Genomic DNA, 27,966 nt, shown 5'->3' with positions numbered 1-27,966 from the left:
AAATGCAACAAAGTACATAAGACACTGAAGATTGTTAACAAAATGGAGATGACTATCAAAGTGGGAGCGTGAATACAGCCCTGCCTAGAGAAAGGGCAAGGATGACTCAAGGTCTTTTCAACACCTATGAGATTTTGATGTAGAAGAAATCTCACAAACTCTGAGGAAACGAAGATCAGTTGTATTCAGAGCTTTGAGACTCTGAATTGTACATCTGCAATCATCAGTGACCGAAAGGTCACGATTCCTGTATGCCACGCAAAATTTAATAGGATTGAATATTTCAATGAAGATATTTTTTAAAATTCCAAGGTCTTGGAGAGCCATACCCTACGTTTCAATTTGCTAAATGTGAATTAAAAGGTCACTTACATCATGGGACAGCACTTATGGTGAATATGATGGTGCATATACCACCCAAGCCTCTCTCACACACTAAGGCAAAAGAATTCTGAAGGATAATTTCACAATTTACATAACTCCTAAAAAAAGACCAAAAACCAAACCCAGTGCCGTCGAGTCGATTCCGACTCACAGCAACCCTACAGAACAGAGTAGAGCTGCCCCATAGAGTTTCCAAGGAGCGCCTGGTGGATTCGAACTGCCAACCCTTTGGATAGCAGCCATAGCACTTAACCACCACGCCACCAGGGTTTCCATAACTCCTAGACACCATAAATATGACATCTTCAAGAAACCATAAGTGTGAGATAATTCTCCATATATTATACCAACATGACATATATGTGTGTGCATTCTTCAAGTATGGGTAGACAAACATCCACAGAGGGAGAGAAAATAACCTTTGTACAGATTAATTTAAGAGTTTTCCATTCAAGTATTTATTGACAACAGCAAAAGTGGTAATCCTGTGATATGTTAACACTACGCTCACATTTCCATATACTCATTATGTTTCAACATTCGGCCTTTTGAAACACTGTGTTAACTATAGCCATGTCCTTAAAGGCGGCCTGGCAGAAAAAGTGATCACCACATATCATAACCAAATCTTGTTTAGGTGGTAAGTAACAAATCTGATTGACCCTGAAACATACTGCACTGAACAGGGAACAGGAAAAAGTTCTGAGTAAGAAAATAAGACAATGTTTCAGCTTTTCTTTACTGCTTTTGTTGTGTGGCTCTACAGGTTTAGAGTGTGACTTTATAGAACATATTATGAATGTCTAAAATCAATATCAAATATCAAAAATACATTAAGGTAAACATAATTATAAATGCTTTTGAAATTAATCCACCCAGCTTCATCTCATACAAATATCTGGCCTATATACATAGTCACTAAGGATAACGTAACTTTAGAAATTAAACTAAATATCTATTAAGTAAGAATTTAACTGTGACCACTAAGTTTTGACACTTAACACACACACTAATTAAGGCAATATTTAATGAACTAGTAGTTGTTACTAAGAAAAATAATGAGCAAACTCTGGCCTTATCAGTAGACAATTTCTTTAAAAATGTGACAGTATTGTCAGTGAGAGTTCAACCACCAAGTTAATTTCTGTCAACATTTTACTGACAAAAATGCCTTAATAGAATCCTTGACCTTCAATAAAGAGTTTAAAAGCATCAAGCGCAAATCATTAAATAAAAGCATACAATAGCAATTTTGACATTTTACAAGGTCATTTTTCAAAAGCATAAATGGATAAAGGTTTCATTCTGTAAAATCACTAACACAACTCATTAAATTGTATAAAATTAAAATTAATAAGGTCAATCATATTCAATGTTTTCTTTACTAGTATCAAAAACTATGTGATAAAAATAATTTAAATAAAAAATGGTTCTCTACTTATTACTAGTGAATAACTTCTAAAAGAACTTTTCTGAATTTCAGAGGATTTCAGCAATTTGTCTGATGGTACTTTACTTCTGGGTTAAAATGTTGTTGTCGATGGGTGCCTTGGGGTAGATTCCTACTCATAACCATCCCACATGACAGAGTAGAACTGCCCCAGCATTTTCTTCCAGGGAGCAGATCGTCATGTCTTTCTCACACAGAGCCACTGGGTTTCCAACTGCAAACCTTTTGCTTAGGAGCCGAGCACTTAATCATTGTACCACCAGGGCTCCTTCTACGTGAATATTAGAGAAAATAAGTATATAACTTAATGTGACACTTCATGGAAATCTAGGGTGTAGGTGCAACTGAAACAATTAATGATTTGTGCTTTTTAAGCCATTAGTTGTGTTTTTTTTTTTGGGGGGGGGGGAGGTCCAAGCCTAGCCATTTAAATGGAACTGTCTGATTACGCTTGGATTTTATATGGATGCCTGATTTTCACTTTTTTTTTTTTTTCTAATTAACTACGATCCTAGACTCAGAAAACACTCTTCAGGTGTTGGGTGCTATAACCGATATTTAAATAATTCAGATAATTAGTCTTCGGAGAAGGCTAAGCTAACACACTTCATTAATTTGACAACTGTCTCCTTTGTAAACTGTGATGTATGTATTTGTATAATATATTATACATTATTAAAACTAGCCAATCTTCCATAATTTATTGGATGCAATTTTATGTCAAAATGTTTCTGAGGATATCCATGAAGCTTTAACTGCTGAATAACCTCCCAAAACCCTACGTTCAGGCCAGAGTGCTCTCATGAGCTTCTGATCATGTCTTCATCCTTGCTGAACACCCCCAGCTGAGTATAACACACAACAGGACTCATCGTCCATTCTTTCTTAACCCAATAAAACCTTTACTCCTTCGATATTATCCCAACAACTCCACCATCAATACCTACAATGGCCCTGACTACAAAGAACTCCAGTCTCGTTTCCATTCATACCAACCCTTAAAAGATACTTACGTTAAGATCACTACCATTCGCCTTATTGCCAAATCGAAACCTAAAAGATGTTTTTTTTTTTTCCTCTGTCCTCACCTGACTTGACTTCTTAGCAATGTTGAATATGGTTGAACCAGCAGCTTCCTTCTTCCTGAAATATTCCCTTTTTTGGCTTCTGTGACACATTTTCTTGGTTTTGCTCATTCTTTGTTGGCATTTCTTTTCACTGTCTACTCCACTGTCCTTGAAATGTTGACATTCCTCAGGGATTAATCCTGGACTCTTTTTTCTTCCTCTACAATTCCTCTTTAGATGATCTCATCCCTTCTCATGGCTTTGTGGATGAACTCCCAATTTCTCTCTCTCAAACCCAGATATTCTTCTGAGCTCCAATTTTCGACATCCATCTGCCTACAGAACATAACCACTAAACTGTCTTATATCTCAAACTTAGAATATCTGAAACTTATGTTTTGTTCTTTCTGTTTTTCCCTATCACAGTAAGTAGCACCATAATCTACCTGGCTGTATAAGCCAGATACATGGGAATCATCGTAGACTTCTCTTTCCCCTTTCCTTCCTGTCTCTCACCTTCCCAAGTTCAATATGCCACTAATAATGGCTAATTTCACTTTCTAAATATATAGTTCCCTCCTTTACATCTCCACTGCCATTGCCTTGTTCTCTCACTTAGAATACAATAAAAAGCCTCCTAAATGGTCTCCCATCAATCGTTCACTTTCCTACCTAATATGATCTTTCTAAAACGCAATATGATCACACCTTCACAACCCTAATTAAAAATCCAGTAAAGGCTACCTAAAGGCCACAGTAAAAAAGTCCTTTGTCAATAGACTCCAACCTGCCTTTCAAGTGATCGTCCTCCTGACCGTCACATCACCAATGTTCCAACCACATACTTTATGCATTACTCCCCAAATATGTCATGCTTTATCATACCTACACTTGTTCACGTATTTTCCTTTGTCCTGAATGCCCTTTTCTTTTTGGAGGGGGAAAAAAATCTACATAGACCTTAAGTCCCAATTCAAATGTTACTTTTTGTCTGAAAACTTCTGAATCCATCTTTATTCTTCAATGATATGAATATTAATTCTTTCATGCCTCTTTACAGCAGTAACCACATTGTATTATAGCAATTATTTTATGTATCTGCCTCACTTTTAATAATTAATGCTCACTGAGGACACAAACTGTATATTATTCATCTTGATATCCCTAACTGCTGAAAACATAGTGATATGAGGTAATATATTCTCTCCTAACGAGTCAAAGTAGTTGCCTTATTGGCCTCTTCACCAATAAATACACGGTAGAAAGTTCTCTCTCTTCATTAGCACTGAACGCCCCCTAGTGGACCAAAACCAGAATGTCTTGCCTCACTGTTGTGAAATCATCAGTTCTGAGGTAAGACAGAAAAATTTTTTACATTTTTGTGCATATTTTAATGGAATTTGTTAATCATTCACTTTTTAACAAAGCAACAAAGTAGATTTCATGTTTTCCCTATAAGAAAGATATTCTAACTTGCCTGCACTCTAAAATGTCTTTTGAGAGACAAAAATGATAGAGTTACTGCCAGCACAGGGACAAATGCATAACACCTTGTCTACGACAATGAAAGCAGTCATGATGTGAACATAATTTATTATCTGCATTTTGTAAAGAAAAGATCTGCTCTAGATCTCCTTTCCAGCATCCTTTCAACTAGGAGAAAGTGGTAAAGTATCAAAAGAAATATGGGAGGTAACAGGGCTTGCATTAAAAAGACAAAGTGTAGATCCTTGTTTGCTGTACCCTTCTGTTATCTTGCTTATCACTTCCCTGTATCCAATGTCCCTTGGAAAGTTCTATTGAGGTTTAAAGTCAAACAATAATTCCAAATACCATTGTCAATCGTCTTCCCTCTTTAAAGGGTCCAAATGGATGAAACCTCCCTATACTCATCAGTTAATAACATTTCAGGCTACAAAGTGGTCTGTTGTTGTGAGCAGCTAAGTTGATTCTAACTCACAATGACCCTACATGACAGAGTAGAACGGCCCCATAGGGTTTCCAAGGAGTGGCTGGTGGGTTTGAGCTGCCGACCTCTTGGCTAGCAACCTGGGCTCTTAACCAGGATGCCATCAGGTCTCTATTGGTTATATAAGTCTGTTAAGTGCTATGGCTGCTAACCAAGAGGTCATCAGTTCAAATCCACCAGCCACTCCGTGGAAACCCTATGGGGCGGTTCTACTCTGTTCCTAGAGTGTCGCTTTGAGTCGGAATCGACTCGACAGTAATGGGTATATAACCAACATATATGTATATATAGATGGTGTTTCTAGTCATCCATTAAGGAAATGGAGCTTTTATAACGTTAGTAACTTTTAAAGGCACTGCATTGACTAAAAGGACACACTTTTATAGCTACTGATATGCTGCTATTTTATCCCCTCTGAATACGAGGAAAAAAAATAACTGCTGATTTATTGCAGAGCTTGATGAAAAGTTAAAGAGAGGCAATTAGCAAATCCATAAATTATAACACAGTAAAAAAAAAAAAAAGGCTATGAAACAGAATGCCTCGGTTAGAACTGCGATTCCACAATTTATTCTGTATGATATCTTGGGCAAATTACAAAAATTTTCTGCACCTCATTTTCCTCATCTATTAAATGGGACTAATAATAATAACCTCCAGGGTTATTGAGAAGATAAAAGAGTTGTGTGAACTATTAATACTATCATTTCTTTCTAAGCTTCAATTTATTAAGTTTATTTATTTAAATTGGATTTTTTTAAATGTAGAAGACAATAATCACTCACCCCAAGGTCAGAGGGTAAACAAATTGTAGTTAAAGATTCTGCATTGTAAAGGAAGAAGGAGCTGAGAAAAGAGACAAAATGCTGAGATATATTCCAGACTCTAATGATATTGGCATAGTAATTACAGCAAATATAACTCTTCAGGGAAACACTTGCCTTATTCCCAACAAAGAGAAATAATTAATCACCTTTAGTGGAATTGGCTTCCTGCTGGTAAGGGAAAAACAAAGAAGAGGAAAAAACAAAGCACAGAAGAGAAAGCTCTTTGAGGGGAGTACAGGGATTGAAGGCCCGGAGAATCATGTTCAGCAGCTGCCTGGCTTACAGCCTGCATGGGCTGTCTCCAAGCTGTACGGCACTATTGTGCAATTTACAAATGGGCAGTTCCTCTGGGTGGATGTACGCCTATGCGTACACAGCTCTGCAAGTAGAGCTCTTGCCAAATTTCAGCCTCTAGCCAGAGTCTCATCTGGTCACCCTTGTACAGTGAGCAAACATAAAAAGCATCTCTGGACCTTTAGTAGCATGCCCCTAGAAGAAGCCTGCTGAGAATACAGACATGGAAGATTAGCCCAAACAAAGGTAATAGAATGTGGAAATAATTGAACAATATCATTAATATCATATGCCAGCAAAATTTTGCTGAAGATCATTCAAAAATGGTTGCAGCAGTACACTGACAGGGAGCTGTCAGAATTTCAAGCTAGATTCCAAAGAGTATGTGGAACCAGGGATATCATTACTGATGTCAGATGAATCTTGGCTAGAAGCAGAGAATATCAGAAAAATGTTTACCTGTGTTTTACTGACTATGCAAAGGAATTTGACTGCGTGGATAACAAATTATGGATAACATTGCGAAGAATGGGAACTCCAGAACACTTAACTGTGCTCATGAGGAACCTTTACAAAGATCAAGAAGCAGTTGTTCAGACAGAAAAAGGGGATACTGATTCGTTTAAAGTCAGGAAAGGTGTGCGTCAGGGTTGTATTCTTTCACCATACCTATTCAATCTGTATGCTGAGCAAATAATACGAGAAGCTGGACTATGTGAAGAAGAACGGGGCATCAGGATTGGAGGAAGACTCATTAACAACCTGCATTATGCAGATGACACAACCTTGCTTGCTGAAAGTGAAGAGGACTTGAAGCACTTACTAATGAAGATCAAAGACCACAGCCTTCAGTATGGATTACACGTCAACATAAAGAAAACAAAAACCCTCACAACTGGACCAATAAGCAACATCATGATAAAGGGAGAAAAGACTGAAGTTGTCAAGGATTTCATTTTACTTGATCCACAATCAGCACCCATGGAAGCAGCAGTCAAGAAATCAAAAGATGCGTTGTGTTGGGTAAATCTGCTGCAAAGGACCTCTTTAAAGTGTTGAAGAGCAAAGATGACACCTTGAAGACTAAGGTGTGCCTGACCCAAGCCATGGTATTTTCAATCACGTCATATGCCTAAAATAATTGGTTTTAAACTTCCTTATGTACTTCACAGAAGTCTTCCAAAATGATTTCTTTGGCGTTCACAAATCAAATAAACTAAGCCATCTCAGATGCAGGCTAGCAAATCTGAGTTGCAATATACTATCAATATGTACTAGAATGCTGATTGAAAAGATTATCACACAAAGAACTTGCATTATCTCCTTGAATGCAATTCTCCAATACTTTCTTTCATAAATGAAGGTATTACAGTGAAACCTGTGAGAGCTAGAACTTGATGGACTGCCTTGTTTTTCCGGACCTTGCACGTTTTCCACCTTTGACAGGGTACAGTCTTACCACTTTTCTATTGCTCACTTCAGTGAAAAGTATTTCAGTTTCTCTTCTCTGACAGGTTTCTGCCTGAACAGGTTCTAGCTTTCACAGGTTTTACTGTATAAAACCAGAAACTAAACCCGTTGCCATCGAGTTGATTCCTACTCATAGTGAACCTATAGGACAGAGCAGAACTGCTCCATACGGTTTCGAAGGAGTGCCTGGCAGATCTGAACTGCTGAACTTCTGATTAGTAGCCAAGCTCTTAATCACTGCACTACCCGGGCTCCTTTTACTGAATAATGGTGCTAAAATATATCCTTGCCAAACTGAAATGAAGTGAATTACAGTTGAAGACACATCAATGTCCTGGATAAAGTTGGAAAGCTCAGCAAAACCACCTTAAATCCCTCTTGAGGCTTCAGATATGGTTGTAGGGCTTTCCAGATGGTGCAGTGGTTAAGAGCTCAGCTATTAACTAAAAGATCAGCCAGTCAGCAAGAAAAAGATGTGGCAGTCTACTTCTGTGAAAATTATACTCTTGGAAACCCTGTGGGGCAGTTCTAGTCTGTCCTATAGCATTACTATGAGTTGGAATCAACTTGAGGGCAAAAGGTTTAGTTTGGTTTTTGGAATTGAAGATCACAGTTGCTTTATATAATTCTACGCATTCTGTAGGACTAAGCATGGAACATTAAGAAATGAATGAGAGGGTCCTTTCTTATGTACTGTAAATAATAATACAGCTACAGTTAGAATACTTCAAAATTTACATGAAACATTATTTGTCATATATCTATACTCCATTTTGGTAATTTCTCCAATAATTAATTAATAAATATTAAATTTGTTCTCAACTCCTACAACAAGGTAATGCAAAACATTTTAAAAATTCCTCAATAAGGAGTTTTACTTTAATTTGGAAAGAGGACTTTGGAATATGATGCTTCAAGGCATTCAGTGGAAGAACCAAAAGAAATGACCTACATTTCCTTCTGAATTCCACAGGGTTTTTATCAGTACACTTTCAGTGCCCCTCAGGCACACAAAGAATGTAAAGATCTTTCTTAGATCACAGATTTAGTTGGAATGAGGATAAAATTCTCTAGAGCAAAACTGCTCAATTTGTAATTAATTCATGCCTAGTACACAGTATGACCTCAGCCTAGAATAAATCAAAAGGAAGACTTAGAGGTGCAATGTTCATTTGACCAAACAGTTAAGCACAGAGAATAAAAGGAAGGGTTCTCTTTACAGTCAAATCAAAAGAAGCACAAACCCGCAGAGCTGAGGCCAAGGTTAATGCTAAAGCAATACATTTTACTTCTCTGTATCAACACTGGACTAGCTCAAGCTGTACTGTATTTCCTAACTTTGAAACTATTAGTATACCACATCCAAAGGGAGTTTTATTTTAATTAGCACATCGTTTTAAGCCTCTGATCACTTTTCCTATCAACAGTATCCTCCCCAGACTTTTCTGATGTAGTGGCTCGAATACTATATTTACCAAATGGTACTTTTTTTTTTTTCTTTTTGACTTGAGACCTAAACCTAGGAGTGATCCTTGAGTCTTTGCTTTATTCTTATGCCCTGCATTCAATCTATCGACAACTCCTGTTGGCGTCTGCTTCTAAAGATATTCTTGATTCATATACTTTTACAACTACTTTCCTTAACTATCCTATTTAAGGCCCCACCTAAGTAATTATCTTATTATTGTATTTTATCTCCTTTAGAATACTTAACGCTATTTGAAATGCTTATTAATTTATGTATTTATTATTATATATATATATTTTAGACTGTAAATTCGAAGAGTCAAAATTACATCTGCCTTAATCAAGGCCTACATTAGCATCTGGCACAGTGTTTTATATGTATGTATATACATATATATATACATACAGAGAGAGAGCCCTGGTGACACACTGGTTTAAGAGCTCGGCTACTAACCAAAAGGGCACCAGCCACTCCTTGAAAATACTATGGGGCAGTTCTACTCTGTCTTATAGGGTTGCTATGAGTTGGAATTGACTTGATGGCAATGGGTTTGGTTTGGTTTTGGTTTTCTGAATGTGTGTGTGTGTGTGTGTGTGTATTCACACCTTTTTAGTAGGAGTGAATATAAGAATGCACAGGTGAGTAAATTTACTGATTACTATTAAGAGACCCATCATTTCTACAAAAGATTGTTCACTACATCTTGAACATTAAAATAAAAAAAAATTCTGAGAAAACATGAGCAGTTCTCTCAAACAAAAATTCAGTTACTAATTCTATAAGCCAAATGCCTACGGAGGCAGAAAGCATTTTATTTATTCCACCCCTAACAATCTTTACCACAATCTTAGTTTTCCTTTTACTGAACGGGCTACCTGCTGCCTCTCCACTCCTATTTCTAAACTTTAAAATACAGAAACCTGTTGCCATCGAGTCAATTCTGACTCATAGCAACCCTAGAGGACAGAGCAGAACTGCCCAACAGAGTTTCCAATGAGCGGCTGGTAGATTCGAACTGCCAACCTTTTGATTTAACAGCCAAGTTCTTAACCACTGGGTCACCAGGACTCCTCAAAATACAGCTCCACCCCAAAGTCCAGTGTTTGACCATGTTTGCATTTTTATCATATTGCATTTCAGGAGACAACAAGAAGACTCAGTTCAAAATAGGCCAGGAATAAGAGAATAACTAAGCAGAAGGTCTCTGGAAAATACTGTCCATCATAACTCATAATGGGTCAGTTAACACCCAAAAGTTTAAGCACGTAAAAACAACAATAATAATAATAATTTGGATTTCAGGACATTTGTAAAGATACTAGGAAGAAATAGTTATCTTGAGTTTAGTTAATCAGGCAGGACCTAAAATGCAGAAATACAGAGATGGTGGCATAACAACACAAGGTAAGAAAAATCCATTTCCGCCACTGAGAATTCAGAGTAACTCACTCTGTGGGTCACAGGCCTAATGGTGCAATAAGCATTTTGTGAAAACTAGCAGTGTATGATATATGACAGAAATTCAATGCATTATTTGTTGAATGAGAAAATAAAACAAGGAGGACAGCCTCAATGGCAGCTTAGAAGACTCGCTAGAATAACGCCGTTACCCCATTTCTACACTGAATTAGTCTCTATGTAGGACATTATTAGCTATTAATATCCATGCACAAAATGTAGCTACCAACACTTGAACATCAGTTGATCCAATACACATGAAACGAAGTAAATTTTTAACTGTGCCGATATACAGGTATCTGAGTACAGTGAGAGAAGGGAGATGTCTGAGGAAAATAGATGGAAGGAAAACTATTTTACGAAGTTTAGTTACACTGAATGTAGGCTTATGATATTATCTGCAAGGCTTATAAAAGTTATCTTTTGTGAAAATTTAGTCTAAAAAAATTGCAGTTGCTGCTTGGCAACAAAGATTAGCACAGAGTGTCCCTTGGGAAATATCTACTGCCCAAAACAAGCAAATTCTGCACCGTGGTTAGCATATTGATATATTAAGTCTACTGGACGGTTTATCTAACTCATAGCTAGTGCCTTAATTAAAATTTATTAGTACATCAAAATATTGTCTACTATGACTGGCAAAGATCTGTCTAATATTACATGTTCAACAGTTGCCCACCTCTATATGGTACGGGAAATAGGTTGCTTTAATTCTATAAATTACATGTCCTTAAGAATGAATTAAGGATTTTTTTTAGGTGGCACAGTGGTTAAAGCACTTGGCTGCTAAGCAAAAGATAGTGGGTTTGAACCCACCAGCCACTCCTCTGGAGAAAGAAGTGGCAGTCTATTTCCGTAAATATTTATAGCCTTGGTAACTCTATGCGGCAGTTCTACTGTGTCTTCTGAGTTATACTATGTAGCTGTGAGTCAGAATCAACTCCACAGCAGTTTTTTTTTTTAAGAGTAAAGCATTTAAAACATCCATTCTTTAAGTTTTGTACTTAATTATGCAAATAAAGCAGACCATATTTTCATTCCCCCTTCAAAGAGCGCAATGATGGATTTCAATATAAGTAACATACTGATGCTCTATAAGCAACCATTCCACAGGCTCCCATGTCTTAGCAACTCTGTTATTCTCTACATACAAAGTTGCTTGGTTCCAAGGTGAATTTCATTAATGGCAGTGTTAGGGCAGAAGTTTGTTCCAAAGTATTCAAAGCAACCTGATTCTAGGTAATTATTGATACTTTTAATTATTCATAATGCACAACTATTAATATATATGTAAATGCACATGTTATTAATGTCACCAGGCATCAATGCCCATTTATATAACCCCTTTATATTTTGATAATTCAAATTTAAAGTATTTCTTACAAGCCCTTTAATCTGTTTCTAATTCAAAATTGAAAAGTATAGAAAATTGGAAACGGATGCTTATGTTCACCAAGCATTTTAGTGAGACAGTACTGATGAGCATTACATACAATGATTCTTATAAATGATCACTGCATTTCATAAACACACAAAAAGTGACATAGCACAATTTCAATTGAAATAATAAATTTGATAAAAGAATTATAGAATTATACTTTCCAAAGCCTATAACATGATTTATACTTTTTCAATGACTTTTTTTAAAGCAATCTATTCAAAACAGTATAAAAAACATATTTTAATAACTTGACATATCGATTCCTTTCAACCAGTCAAAAAGGCATGCTGTCATGCCTACAACTGCTATACACAGTCACCGCTTAGTTGACATTTGGATATGACCTTGGAACTCAAAATTCCACACCCTTCAAAAGCCTATTAGTAAAGTATGAATAGTTATATTGCAGGCATGATAATATAATTTAGGTACTTAGATTAGCATTTCTAGGAGTCACATGAGCAGGAGGCTTACAGTAAGGTTAAGCATATCTAACACCATAGGACCCCTTCTTTTAGTAAGGATGGATGGTAAAGGAATAATGATCAATATCTATTTCAAAAGTAAGACATATCGATTATGGCTTAGAATTCTCACTCTATTAACATAACAGGGAAATAAATTTGCAAAACACAGGAATTCCTTATGAAGGAATTCTAAAATGTTTTTGACTTCCTAATTCCTATAGAGTAATTTCAATAAGAAAGACTATTTTTGATAAGAATTAATATACAGTTAGAGGAACTAAATCAATAGCAACTTCTGTTAAAGTGCTCAGTCCCTCCCAAATAGCAAATGTCATCTCCAAGCTTTGATGATAGAATTAACACACTTAGATGCAAAGAATGAATGATACTGGTTAGACATAGAAACAACTCAGATACAGAAACGCAGATAGTACAGAATTTCTCCCACAGCCCACAGCTAGTTTCTATCCCCTCTCTAGGCCCTCTTCCTTGATGTCACGCCCATTCCTGCTTCAGGATAAACCCCAAACCTGCTTGCGCACATATCTGGCAGGTGGAATAGGACTGCACTTTATATACTATGTACTTCAGGTTGTTGTTGGTAGATGCCCTTGAGTAGATTTTCAACTCATAGCAACCCCTTGTGACAGAGAAAAACTGCCCCACAATAGGGTTTTCTAGGCTATAATCTTTATGGAAGCAGATCGCCAGCTCGTTCTCCTGTGGAGCCTCTGGGTGGGTTTGAACCACCAACCTGTCAGTTAGCAGCTGAGTGCTTAACTGTTGCACCACCAGGGCTCCTTTTACATAAAAGGAACCTAGATTGCAAGTTATATAATTGACATTCTGTGAATAAACTGGAGGCTGCAGTTTGCATAGTTTTAAGGGCACTGGGTTCAAACCCAGCTTTGCTATCTTTGGGACCTTCAGGCAAGTAACTTAATCTTCCTGTTACCCAATTACTTTTTCAATAGAACTAAACATACTAACATTATCTCACAGATGTTCTTTGGTGAGGATTAATTAAATTATATATGTAAAGTTTTTTAGAAAAATGTGTGGTATATAACAAATGCTTGATGGACTAATTATTTATCTTTCTCCTATTAAATTAATAGCTGAATTTCTAGTTCATATGCACATTCCGGGTTTGCAATTGCCCCGTGGCTAAGGATGTAGAGTACCCTCAACATCCAGTCAATAGAAAACTCATAAACTCAACCTAGCACAGTTCACAAATTAATTCATTTTACATACATTACAACTCTAATTAATTATATTAATCCTCAGGTTCTGGATTCTGAACAACAATATCATTGTTGCTGCAAAAAAGAAATAATCAAGGTGGGGGAATTAAGATAATCTCCAAAAACAGAGTTTTTTTACAACTTAAAATCTAAAACATGTAGATCCATTGTAACTCTTACAACCATGGAAGAATTCAACAGTAATTTTATGCAATACATGGCCCAAGAAAAACTTATGCCCTAGGAGAAGGCTCATAAAGCATGTTTCCTAAAGGCCAAGAGTACCTTTTCTCTCTGATAACGAAGGTTTCAGATTATCTTTGAACAATCTTTAAATAATCCCTATTGGAAGATCTGAACATATAATGATTTCTCCCACCTCTTTTACTTCTTACTCCTAGTCTAAAACAAAAAAGCAAACCCATTGCCATCGGGTGGATTCCGGTTCATAGCGACCCTATAGGACAGAGTAGAACTGCCCATGGAGTTTCCAAAGAGTGCCTGGTGGATTTGAACTGCCGACATTTTAGTTAGTAGCTATAGCACCTAACCACTACGCCACCAGGGTTTCCACTCCTAGTCTAGGATGACACAAACAAGCCTAGGCTAAAAATACTGAGACTCAAGAAAAAGACTACTATCAAAATATTTAACTGCCTTTCTCATCTATGTGTACCTCCAAAGTTCCATGTATTTATTCACCTCTAAGATAATTGAGAGCAGCTACATATATCACATAAATACTAAATTATAAAAAATAACCCATTTATAATCACTTTTAATATTATTAAAACAAAAATCATATTAAGTCAATAACAGAAATTGACTGAAGTTTATTTAAATACGATTTGCAAACTGGGGTAACATTTCGACTACAGTGTCAGAAATGTTCCCAAGATGAAAAGAACTTCCAAAATTCTTATACCAAATCTTACTGGTATCGCCATGAAAAAAGGGTGGGAACAGAACGGATTTTCACACAGCACCGTCTTGAAGAACAGTTAAAATAATTAGCCATTTACCCTAAACATAGCTCTCGGTCTGATCCTCGTAGTCTGTTTTCCCTAAACAGACTGAATTCTTCAAAAGAGCCCAAAGCCCAAAACCAAATGGTCTTTCAAGTTTATCTGGACCATTGTTTGACTCAAAATTGGCTTTTAGGAAACAGTTTTTTCAAGGCTTAAGGTTCCAAAGGACACAGAAGGACAATGACCTGTGTGGGTTACCCCAACTTCCATGGAAGCCAGAAATGTGGATTTTAGGGAGATTAAAACTCCTGCATCGGTATTCATAAAAATCACAGAAAATTCTTAAGACTGCTACTTTATTAGGTTCTAATTGGGGTGCAACGGTAATTAATTAAACATATTTATTGGCACTCATTCTCAAATATTAAATAATATTATGTAATATATAAACGTTGAGGCATAAATGTAATCGCCATGCCAAGGAAACTGATAACGATATTTTCAAAAACATTATTAAATCTGAGAGCCGAAAATGATAAATAATTGTCTCAATATGTCTGAGAATAAGAGGAAACATAGACTATTACTGAAATAAAGCAAAAATTATACAATATTAGGATAATGCCAAAAAAGCTTTGTACAGACAATCGTTTCAATATAACTTAAGTAAAATGTATTCAGCTACGCCCCTGAAAAAAATAATTAAGAATTTGTTGACTTGCATTTTTTCGTTTTGTTTTATAAGATCAATTAAACTAAAACTAAAGCCATTGCCATCGAATCAATTCTGACTCACAGTGACCCTACAGGACAACGTACAACTGCCCCACAGGGTTTCCAGTGAGTGGCTGGTGAATTTGAACTGCTGACATTTTGGTTAGCAGCCAAGCTCTTAACCACTACACCATAAGATCAATTACATACTGTTATATCCTGATCCAGTAAGGTATTAATTAGAAAACATGTTCAAAGGGCTTCTTATACTATGAAGTTTTTCTCAGACGTTGCTATTGGTGAAAGCAAATAACACCAAGTTCATGTCTACTACAAAAAATGGCTGCTTAAAACAGTTATTTTTGCGATCATGAAAACCTCAATCAATACCCCTCCCCCGCCACCCTTTCTTTGTCTTGCTAAACACAAGCTTGTTTTGAGCAACATTTTTCAGGAAGTTGCAGCAGGCAGTGGCTCCATCTACTGAACCAGCCCCAAGCTACACCTTGAAGCTTGCTCAACATGCGCAGATTGAAGAGATCCCGTCCTTCAACCCATCCCGGACACGACTGTCACTGGACAGAACGATATTTCCCAGCCCACGATTTCACCCGATTCCATTTTATAGGCAACGGGTCCCACTACACGTACATCCGACAGAAGATGATTTAATATCCGGACCTCCAAGTATGGGCATGGGAGGGCTAAGCGTGGAGAGTTCCGGGTTCCAGCTCCCCAGCCCCCTTAGACCGTGAACACGTGGCCTTATGGTCACTAGTCCCTACGCTGCTCCTTGTCTGCAGAGACAATAAATTTCCACTTTATTTCCCTTGCAACTGGTGGTTTGGCGTCCATCTTATTTCGATCGGGTAATAGGACAAAAAAAAAAATTTTTTTTTTTTTTTTTTTTTTTTAAATAGGACAGGACAAGAACCCTCATTCGGTTACAGATTTTGGTGACTCTGGCGGGAGCTGTGGACTCCGAAACCAGGGCGGTGAGCCTCCGGACCCCCGCAACCCCTTAAGGCGCACCCCCGCAACCCCTTAAGGCGCACCCCAACCCTGTTTGGTCAGTAAGGAGTTTTGCGAGGCCACCGTGATCCCTGCCCTGGGACGAGGTCCACCGGGTCCCCACCTCAGCTCCGAAACAGAAACTGGAAACTGGATGGGAAAAGCCTCTGAATTAAGGTAAGCACGCGTGGGACCAGGTTGTTCCACTGATCCACCTGAGGGGGGTTACAGTCCCCCCGGAGAGCTAGGCAAAGAAGAGGGTGGCAACAGCACAGTCCTAAGACCCGACACCAAGGGATGTAAAATGAGGGAAGTGGGTGTTGTGGCCCCTGGGACCCATCCTCTGCCTAGCTGGGGTCCCTCGCCCCATCTGAAACCAAGGGTATCAGGTCACTCTGCCATCGGTGACAATCTTTGTCCATCTGTGATCACTCAAGGTTAATCGGTAGTTGATAAAAAAAAGTCCCTCGGCAGTCACCCTGACATTGTGACAATCTTTCTTTCGGAACACTCTTTTCCTCTTTCCCTTTCTTTCTCTCTCTCTCTGCTCTCCTACAGCAGAAAACAGGTAATTTAGTTTATGGTCACTGATTTCTGGTTAAGTCCTGGTTTTGGTTTTTGGTTTAGGGGACATCCTTTTTGCATTGTTATTCTTTGTCTGTCTGATGGGCTCTCCTCTAGATTGTGGGGGGGGGGGGGCATCCGTCTGTCTGAATGCATTTAAAACTGGTGTTCTTTGTCTGTCTGTGTGTCTTCATGTGGGTATGTAGGTGTAGGAACAGGGATAATCCTAAAAAACATTCCAAAGCATTCACCCTTAAGGTGTACTTCAGAGAACTGAGATAAATTCAGTTGTAATTGTAAAAAAAAAAAGTCCACCTTGCCGCCGCCATGGTTAGTGATGAACAGCCCTTACAACTCCAGCAGTGTGCACAGCTCCCTCCTGGACCTGTGCCAGGCATGGAGAAAGGGTGAAGAATTAACCAGGGAAGGCAGTTTAAATATTCTGGGAATTTTCACTTACCATCGCCCCATACAAGGCAGGGGGATGCCCTATAGAGGGACAAATGTGGCCCTGGGTGCCTCAAACCAGTACAGAACCAACAGGGAGGGCTAACCCCTGGCCAATATCCCCTCCACCAAACAACTTCTGTGGCAAATAGGGAGGGGCCGGTTCCCTTTAGTACAGCAGACCTGATTAACAGGAAGAATAACACCTCAAGATGTCGAGAGACACCAAAGAAATTGTATGAACTGTTTACTGCCATCTTTAACTCTTTTGATTCCACCTAGGCAGGCTGTCAATCTCTCTTAATCACCTTCCTCCCCACTGGAAGAGAAAAAGATGGTCCTAGACAGGGCCAGAGAGGAATCCCAGAGGAGACATTATTCTCGATGGACCAGAGATGCAGTCAATGGCATCCTCCCCCTTCAAGACCCCACTGGGACCACAATTGCACAGTGGAATAAGGTAGGCTCACCCGATATCAGGACTGCCTTTTGGTGGGCCTTAGATGTGCAGTGCCTAAGCTCTTAGGTTAGAACAAAGTATATGAAATTAACCAGTGTAAAAATGAGGACACTGCAACCTTCCTCAAAAGAGTTATAGAGCCTTTAGATAATGTACTGATCAAGATCCAAAAGACCTAACAAATGCTCACATGGTCAATAATATTTTTATAATACAGTGTGCCCTGGATATTGGGAACCAAGTTCACAAAATAGAGAGAGGAGTAATTATGAATGTCGAACATTTAGTTGAGTTGACATTCAAGGCCTATATCAACAGAGAAGAAGAAAAAAGACAGGAAGTGCCAGGTTACCCTACTGGCAACAGCAACAACAGTACAGAAACGGTACAGGCCGCCTAAGAGGGAAAGACCCACAGGCTCTAGGGAGGCCCGGCCCTGACCCCCGCTGGGAGAGAACCAGTGTGCATAATGTAAGCATGATGGCCACTGAAAAAGAGAGTGTCCCGAGAGAGTGAGTACCAAGTAACTCAATGCCAGACCTCTCTAGTCAGTAATCCCAGCACATCGGTCCAATCTGTTACCGCTCCAGATTCAGCCACCCCTCTCCCCACTCTGTCCCTGGGAAACTCTGTCCACCAAGACTATGTCTGGACAGTGGGCCTGGTCCATACCAGCTGTCCAGACCCACAAAATCAACCTCTAAGAGATGCCAGTTTAGAGATCTTCAGAGGTGGAAATAGCTTCATTGAGGGTGGCCAAAGGAAAGTGGGTTATACAATTGTCAGCCACACTGAGGTCCTCAAGACAAACGCTCTCCCAAATAGAACCTCAGCCCAATAAGCGGAGCTGCTCACGGTGATCCAGGCCTTGTGGCTGGCCAAGTCCAAGTGAGTGACCCTTTATATAGATTCAGAGTACGTGTTGTCAGTTTTACACGTATATGAGACTTTGTAGAAGCAAAGAGACCTTTTAAATTGAGTCAGTAAAGAAATCAAACACAGCCAACAGATTTTACAACTCCTCGAGGCAGTGTCACTCCCTGCCCATCTGGCTGTGGTATACTGCAAAGGACATCAACAGGAAGATACAGTAGTGGCCCAAGTCCACTAAAGGGCCGACTTATAGGCCAAAGGAGCAGTGAGAACGGTGACCCCAATAATAGTGACTGATTCTAGATTTCCATAAGCTACAAAAGACCTTTATAGTTATAAAAATAGGGGCCGGACAACAAAGAAAAAAACTGATGAGGCTTAAAAGAATAAAAGGGTAGAGAGTAAGAAGAGTGAAGAGAAAACCAAAATGTGAGAAAGGAAAAGAAAGGTAGAGAAGAAAAGGAGGGATGGTTCCCAACTGGACTGTCCTGGGTTTCCCAGAAAAACCTAAATGTAAATATATTGATTTATTCTGCTACTAAATCAGGTTTTAGAGTCTTGTGAACAGCTAGCTCTGCACCACTTGTCATTCTGTATGGTCCCTCTCAATATTAAAGACCACTACGTAAAAAAAAGAGAGACAAAAAGATCTTGGCAGCGTAATAAAAGACTAAGCACCAGGAATATATTCCGGAAAAAGATTGTAAGAAAAAGGTAAACTGAACTATTGAAGCCTACCAGGCCAAGCCTTACCCCAAAAAACCTAATTAGCATAGGCTAAGACCCTTCCCTTGGCTCTGTTCAAGACTAGGGTTGTACCTCAAACCAAACTTAAGGTAAGCCTTTTTGAGCTTATGTATAGGCGTCCCCTCCTCCATAACATGTGGGAGGGCCTCATTACTCTGGGTCCTGAGGATGCCTTGGAGGCTAGAGACATGCACAAAGCTAATTCTCTATTAAACAATATTTGTATTCTGTGGCAGGGGTACTTGACTCACTTTACAGATACACGACGTGACAGACTCTTCCACAACCTGAAGTCTCTCCCTCCATGTCAAGATCTAGAGCACTACAGACCCAGCAAGAGAACAAACCCCCAGCACTACAATCAAGATCGCCAAAAAGAGAGAGTAGATCTATAACTCTCGCATGAGCTGGCTGCTACTCAGGATACCTACCTGTAGCCAGCCAATCAGTTAAAACATCACACTAATAACACCAAGGTCATGGGTTCAATGCTTACTGAGTCAGTTAAGTTTGTTCTGCACCAAGGGTACAAACGATATCCTTAGTCCACTGTCATCACAAATGAGTGTCACTGATCACAAGAAACATTAGGCAAAAATATATCAATCAGTTCAAAAAAATGCCACTACTGGAAATCAAAATAACATCATGCCCTACTAATTACAATGGGTAGCAATATCTTTATATAACAATGATAACATTAGCAGACCAAGTAACATTCAAGCAAAAACACAACAAAAAAATTCTAGTGCTTTCATAGGTTAGACATGAGTGAACATGGAAAAAAAAAAGTCTGATTGGATGTCTTCTCAGGAAAGGGCAGAGAATTCTAAAGGAATCCTTTAGCTAAATTATGTCTTAGTCTAAAATATTCAAAAAAGTGGACTCATGTCCCCAAATCCTGTCTCAAATCTTAAGAAATTGATTTCCTATGATTTTATCTTTGCATACATTTACTTTATGCCCTAACATGGATTAAGAAACTGTATAATGCCAAGTCATAATATGATTGATAAAATGCATGTCTATGAACAATGACACAAGGATTTTAGAACCATATTCTGAGCCATCATTTAGCTACTTACATTTTATAATACAATCAATTATTAAAACACCTAAGTTGTCAGCACTAAGAAAACAAAAGCATGCGAAAACAGAATCAAAATGCCAATAGTTAACAGGGATGTGATCTGATACTGCAAGAGCAAATAGTAAGTAAAACCTAGGAAAGGAGTGATAGCATCTTTATTATTGCTGTTAAAGGAACAAAAGGTACCTAATCACACCAGCCTCTCTTTTCAAAGAAAATTACAAATATCCTAATAGCATCACATGTCACAAAGTAGTTACTTTTATTGCCTTCTATTAAAAGCAATTACATGCAAGGAAACAACACATTCCTCACACATTGCCAGAAGCATGTTATCTATTCTTATCACATTAAGCAAGACATAGTCAACTCTTAGTAAGCCATTCTAATGGATGGGATATTGTTAAGTCACAATAGTTTTATTTGCCACTTGAATTCATCACATATTTTGCTTAGGCACCTATAAAATTAATTTAAATTAAAAATTACGATCCTTAAGCCAGTATCAACAACAGGAAATATGTAATGCTGGGAGGCAGGGAGAAAGCAGACTAGTACGTTTGATTTCTAGTATGGCCATGGATAAACCAAAGGCAGACCACATACAAGTGGAAAACTTAACCATACTTTCACTTTTTAGACTGGTTTTATAGTGAGAGATGTGCTCAAAACACTGCAAACAACTATTATTTTACTAGGCAAATTGATTAATTCATTTGTTTATGATACATTTTTATCGGGTCCGTTTAATAGAAACACATTAATACTCTACATTTTTTTTTATAAGCTAGGCAAGATGGGGTAGGCAAAAATAAGGAACTTTAAAGGGCAAGAATTCACATATAAAAGGCCTATACTCGTCCTATGAGATGGGGGGGGTTGAATTAAGATTTTTGATAACAGAGCTTTAACACGCACAATGACACTGCAGGAAGAGAGAGTACAGTATAATGTTTAAAAGCAAGGACAATGGATTCAAGCTTGTTCTACCGAACCCCGCTACCATGTCTTTGCTCATGTTAGGAAGTACAGCAAAGAGGTGAAGTGCGTTGTCTTTGGAGAAAGCATGCTTGGGCTTTACATCCAGCTTTTTTTTTTTTTTTCACATTGCTCATATGCAAAATGGTGAGAGTAACAGTACCTACGACATGGGCTAGATGACAAAATTAAATGACATAATCCAAGTAAAGCACTTAACGAAGTGCCTTAACAAAGTAAGTGTACAACAAATATTAACAATTACAGTTGCTGAAATTGTCAGTCTTATTAGTCTGTGATATATGTTCATTTTTACAAAATCTCATTGTTAGTTATTGTTTTTTCCTGATCATTATTCTATTTTACAGTTGGCTAAATAGAGACAATAAGAAATCAAATGGTTTCTTCATGGACAAACAACAAATCAAGAAATAGACATTTATTTTAGCGTACTACTCTCTGGAGCCCTGCTGGCACAATGGTTAACAGCTCAGCTGCAAACCAAAAAGTTGGCAGTTCGAATCCACCGGCCGTTCCTTGGAAACCCTATGGGGCAGTTCTGCTCTGTCCTATAGGGTCGCTATGATTCGGAATCAACTCAATGGCAATAAGTATAAAGTACTACCTAAGTGAATCAACTTTTTAAAAATGTTATTGACTAAATCAACTATAGGCCACTTTTGAAAAAATCTAGCTTTCACATTTGAAATTTTTAAAGAAAATATCTGGAAGAATAAAATATTAAAGAAAAAGAAATGAAGCGAATTACTAAGCCATGTGAACTTAAATGTGCAAATTAACATTAGCAGACTACTACGCTACTACAGCCAGATTTAAAGATGTAGTTTCTGGTACTAATCAGTAATAAGAGTTTTCAAGAGCTAGGGTTAGTTATGTACCTCACTGAGTGAATGACTAAACACACACTGAGTTTCCACTAGGGGCCCAAGTGTTGCAGTGGTTAAGACCTAGGGCTGTAACCAAAAGGTCAGCAGTTCGAATCCACCAGCTGCTCCTTCGAAACCCTACGGGACAGTTCTACTCTGCACTATAGGGTCGCTATGTGTTGGAATCAACTTGATGGGTTTGGTTTGAATTCTTAATATGTGCCTAAATACTGGGCTAGTTATTTGTAAGACTATTTTATTTGATTTGCCTTGGTACTACACAACTAAATATACATAACTGTAGTTCACTGAACAAACTTAAGCTTGTCAGAAGCTGTGGTAGATCCTAAGAAAACAATAGTAAACAAAATGGAAATATTTCTTCCTGCTTGCAAGAAGTTCAGGGTCTAATGGGGGGCACAAATGAGTAAACAAAATTATAATATATTGTGAATATCGCATTCTGCATCTAAATGGTGACCAAATGAAGAATCAGTGAAAGTATGCTCAGAGAGAAACTGCAAAGGCTTGAAAGCAACTCTCTTCCGGGGATAAAATAGTTCAGTCTAAGTACAGTTCAGGGTGAGTAAAGAGTTAAGCGGCATAGTGGTTAAGAGCTACGGTTGCAAGCCAAAAGGTCGGCAGTTCAAATCCACCAGTTGCTCCTTGGAAATCCTATGGGGGCAGTTCTTCTCTGTCCTATAGGGTCGCTATGAGTTGTAACTAACTCAACAGCAACAGGTTTGTTTTTGTTTGTTTGTTTGTTTGTTTTAAAGATGTGGCCTTGTAAGGCATGAAGACTTTAGATATCTTCCTGCAGATAATGGATAGTCAGTAAAATGTACTAAGCATAGAAGTGCCATGATAATTTACATTTTAGAAAGATAATTCTGCCTAGGTTGTAGAAAACAGATCAGAGGGAAATAGGAAAGAAGGCAGAGAGACCAATTAGGATGCTTTTGAAGGCAACAAGGAGAGAGATGTCATAGCAATTGTAATTACCAAGATGTGGTAGGCAGCTTCTGAAATGGCTTCCGATAATCCTTGTCTCCTGGTATTCATGATCATGAGTAATCCCCTTCCCTTCTGTGTGTGAGGGGCTGGACCTATTTATGTTCTTCTGATGAATACAATCAGCAAAAGTGATGGAATATCACTTTTGTGATTAGTCTATAAAAGACTCTGACTTTCAACTGTTTTCATTCACTCTTCTTCTTGGCTTGTTCTCTTTGATGAGGCCAACAAGTTGCCATGGTGTGAAATGCCCTATGGAGACACCCCAGTGGCAAGGAACTGACAGCAGCCTCTGGACAACAATCAGCACATGATACAGACTCTCAGTCCAAGTATCTGAATCCTGTCAACCAACACATGTGTGAACTTAGGAACAAATGACTCCCCAGTTGCACCTTCAGTTGAGACCACATCTGGGCTAATACCTTCCATATATCCTCGTGAAGAACACTGAAACTGAGGACTTAACTGAATTGTAGCCAGGGTCCTGAAACCATAAGATAATAAATGGGTGTTCTTTTAAATTCCTAAGTTTAGGGGTAATTTGCTACCTTCCATATATCCTCGTGAAGAACACTGAAACTGAGGACTTAACTGAATTGTAGCCAGGGTCCTGAAACCATAAGATAATAAATGGGTGTTCTTTTAAATTCCTAAGTTTAGGGGTAATTTGCTACCTTCCATATATCCTTGTGAAGAACACTGAAACTGAGGACTTAACTGAATTGTAGCCAGGGTCCTGAAACCGTAAGATAATAAATGGGTGTTCTTTTAAATTCCTAAGTTTAGGGGTAATTTGCTACCTAGCTATACATTTTTTTATAGATAGCTAAATAATAAAAAAATAATAATAATAATACCCACAATAAAATAAACCCATTGCCATTTATTCTATTCTGACTCATAAAGACCCTATAGGACAGAGTAGAACTGCCCCATAGGGTTTCCAAGGCTGTAAATGTTTACAGAAATAGACTGCCACATCTTTCTCCCACAGAGAGGCTGGTAGGTTCGAACCGATCAGTTAGCAGCTGAGTGCTTAACCCACTGCACCACCAGGGCTCTTTTTAAATAATAAAATTAAAAAAGTTAAAATTCTTTCAACATAATCCTGTTGCCGTTGATTCGATTCAGAATCATGGTGACTCTACAGGACAGAGAAGAACTGCCCCATAGGGTTTCTGACTGGAAACAGGTTCCGATGTACAATTATATTCCAAGAAGCAGCCATTAATATGGAAGCAATATTTCTGAACTATAATTCTGGATTTGTTGGGTCATCTCACATACAGAATCTGAAGGGCACCTAATAACAAAATTTTGTTCACACAATCTATACACCCATCTTACAAGACTTTAAATATTGTTTCAACATAATGATAATAATATAAATAAGCATAGTTTAAAATGAGGAAAAACTAAGTGAAGGCATATATTACTAAATAAACTATAAAAAGACAGTTAAATGTATTCTCAATCAATAAGATGACTAATTGACTAAAGGGATTACTTATATATAATTCCTCAGAAAAGCCAGCAGACTTGAACTTCTCTAAATTAAATGCATTTTTATGGAGTCAGAGAAATCTCTTGTGCTGAATTCTTAGGCCATACATGATATAGCCGGGGGCTGCTTTTACCTGCCATTAATATCCAATGGGAACAAAAGACACCCCTTGGTCATTTTATATAGCTGTGCTAAAAATGGAACCCTGGTAGGGCAGTGGTTAATGAGCTTGTCTGCTACCTGAAAGGTAGTCGGTTTGAACTCACCAGCCACTCCATGGGAGAAAGATGTGGCAGTCTGCTTCCATAAAGATTACAGTCTTGAAAACACTATGGGGCAGTCTACTCTGTCCTGTAGGGTTACTATGAGTTGCAATCGACTCAACAGCAATGGATTTTTGGTGTTAAAAATTCCCTTTGGGTTTCAATGTAAATAATTTGTATTTTCCAATATAAAACTAGCAAGAATAGTTATAACAAATATAAATGAGAATATGTGTGATCTGTAAATGCTATCAACAAAATACCTCATTACGGTGCTTAATATATACAATGTTTATCAGCGGAAATCACTGAAATGAGGACAGTCAGACTCACTAACTCATAGCTAAAAGTATCATCTTAAAAGAACACAGGGTGTACATAAATAGTCATAAAAAGAATAACCTTACCTCCTTAAGTGGAGAACATACAACTTCTTAGCTTTATTTTGAGCTCTGAAGAACTGTCTTCAGTGCCATGATAATTATATTATACATTTTGCAAGATAATACATGTGTAACTATATTATAACTGTATGAAAAAAATGGATGTTAGTTATGCAGCTGAACGTAAAAATTCCTAGGGCCATAAAAGCCATCAAAAGTCATTGTAACATTATAGGGGAGTGACTAATAACAAATCTGGGTTCAAATCCCAGCTCTGTCACTTACTAGTTATGTAGCCAAGACATGTTGCTTAATCTCCCTTAGCCTCAGTTTCCTCACTTAAAAAATAATAATATTACCCAGGGTTGTGTTAGGACTAAATGAGATATGGGTTTAAAATGCTTGTCATAGCTCTTGGGACACATAAAGTGCTTAATAAATGTGCTTTTTTTATTATGATGATTGCTGTTATTACTATTACTAGTAGTGATAGTAGTGACGGTGGTAGCGGAAATGGTTGTATCCCCTTATCTATATCGAGGTATTTTGAACCCTACTCACTTAGAAAGTTGAAGAAACCCTGTCCTCAACATCTCTCTCTAATTGGTGATTCCTATAATGAAAAAAAAATGGCAATCACAAATTCCTGGCTCCCTCTCATACATAAAGGAAATGATTTTTGGATGCTAGAAAATACCAATTGGAAACTATATCCGTCCTTATGTGAAACATTTAAAATAATCATAAATGAAAAATGGTAAAGTGATAGGCATAAAGATAATCAGTTAATATACAGAAACCCAAAGAACTTCAGATATAATACAAATGATGAAATTATATATAGGTAGAACCAGTACATTGGTTTCTAGTTCACTACCTGAAAAATTCAGCATTCTTGCTTTGTTCCCTTATGTATAAAGGTTTACACTAAAGAATCATGCCTGCTGAATCACTAAAATGACAAATTATTTGTTAAGACACCAGGTCTTTCAGGACACTTTAGCACCATTTTATAGGAGGTGTGCACTCTGAGATTGACATCTCATTATTTTTGAGCCAATTCCAAGAATTTCTATATTATCAAGACAGAGATGAATTAGATTTTACTACTCTTGTCTTTTCATTGCTTCACAAAATATAGAAGACTGTATTCAGCAATCAAGCAAAGATGGGTATTTTCAAAAGAAGCCAGCTGATTCAAAGACTAAACAACACAACTTATAATGCTAGAAGAAAAGTGCTTTTACATAAATACATCTTCAAACTCAGTTCTACCATAATTTGAAGCTATGCCCAATATTTCAAGCAATTGCAGAATGACATTTATATGCATGTGAAATATTTATAACACCTGAATTTTGTTATTATTAAAACTAAATTACACTACAGAAATATGTTATTGAAGAAGCTAAATTTTATTAACCTCTCATGCTTATTTCTTACATTTCCTCCAAGCAACATTAAAACAAAAGAAACTGCTTACAAGAATCACACACACTATCTATGTTTTTCCCGAACCCTCTAGAGAACCCTAGAAATTCTCATTAGAATTAGCAGTTATAACTTACATGTTTTATTATTATTTCATGTTTAGTTACTATTAACCATCATTACTTTAATTCTTATATAATATCACTGTTATCTACAATATGGGTTCTGGGTTTTATTATCTATAATTACTGTAGTTTTTTGTTTTTTTTTTAAGGAAGTGACACTGTATTTATAGCCTTGATGATTATACTTACCCAAATATCTTCAAATTGAATAATAAAAGAAACTAAAACACATACAAATCTCGACAGTTGCACATACAATGCATATTCAAAAGTACTAATAGGATTTTCTCCAACTGCCTCTAACATCTATACATCTTCTCATTAATCCTTTTGGTTAGCAGCTGTAGCACTTAACCACTAAGCCACCAGGGTTTCCTGTATGATCTCACAGATATGAAATATTTAGAATAGGCAAACGTATAGAAGCCAAAGTTTGTTAGTGCTTGCCAGGGGTGAGCAGGAGACACGGGGAAAGCGGAACTTATTGCTTAGGAGACACTGAGCTTCTGTTAAGGGTTATGGAAAAAAAAAACTGGAAACAGATAATGGTGACGGTTAAACAACATGATAAACGTAATTAATGTCACTGAATTGTACATGTAAAAAATGTTCAAATGCCAAATGTTTTGTTACATATATATTTATCCCACAAAAAAGTAAATTTCTCTAAAACTCAAAGAGTAATTCCAATCCACCACCAACCCAAAAGCATAATATCATGGTACTTTTTACATTTTAAATAATTTACCTGTTGAAATATTATAGGTATTGAAATTATTGTATTCTAAAAGATTATTTCTATTTAGTACTCCTAAGCCACTTTAGACTCTTAAGCTGAATGCTTTCTGGAAAACAGACTAATGAAGTTTTGGCAATGCATTTAGTGAGAACAAAGACGTGAGCTTTACCAAACTCCCTTGCAGTAAGGGAAGTCCTCAGAGGTTTTAGAAAACAGGGTCTAA

At 37.6% G+C, this 27,966-nt stretch overlaps 1 protein-coding gene and 1 long non-coding RNA gene across 11 annotated transcripts in view; one reads left to right on the top strand and one right to left on the bottom strand.

Moving 5' to 3' along the window:
* DIAPH2 (diaphanous related formin 2) overlaps window positions 1–27,966 on the bottom strand; it is a 940,735-nt gene that overhangs the window by 603,478 nt on the left and 309,291 nt on the right. The window lies entirely within an intron of this gene.
* LOC111747653 (uncharacterized) lies at window positions 16,131–27,254 on the top strand. The gene is made up of 3 exons (XR_002783631.2): window positions 16,131–16,412; window positions 17,529–17,706; window positions 19,563–27,254. It is a non-coding gene; the product is annotated as an uncharacterized LOC111747653 (long non-coding RNA).

The sequence above is a fragment of the Loxodonta africana genome, chromosome X (assembly GCF_030014295.1).
Source record: "Loxodonta africana isolate mLoxAfr1 chromosome X, mLoxAfr1.hap2, whole genome shotgun sequence".
NCBI classification, from domain to species: Eukaryota; Metazoa; Chordata; class Mammalia; order Proboscidea; family Elephantidae; genus Loxodonta; species Loxodonta africana.
Note: the sequence above shows the minus strand (reverse complement) of the source record. Positions and strands in the feature narration are given on the sequence as shown.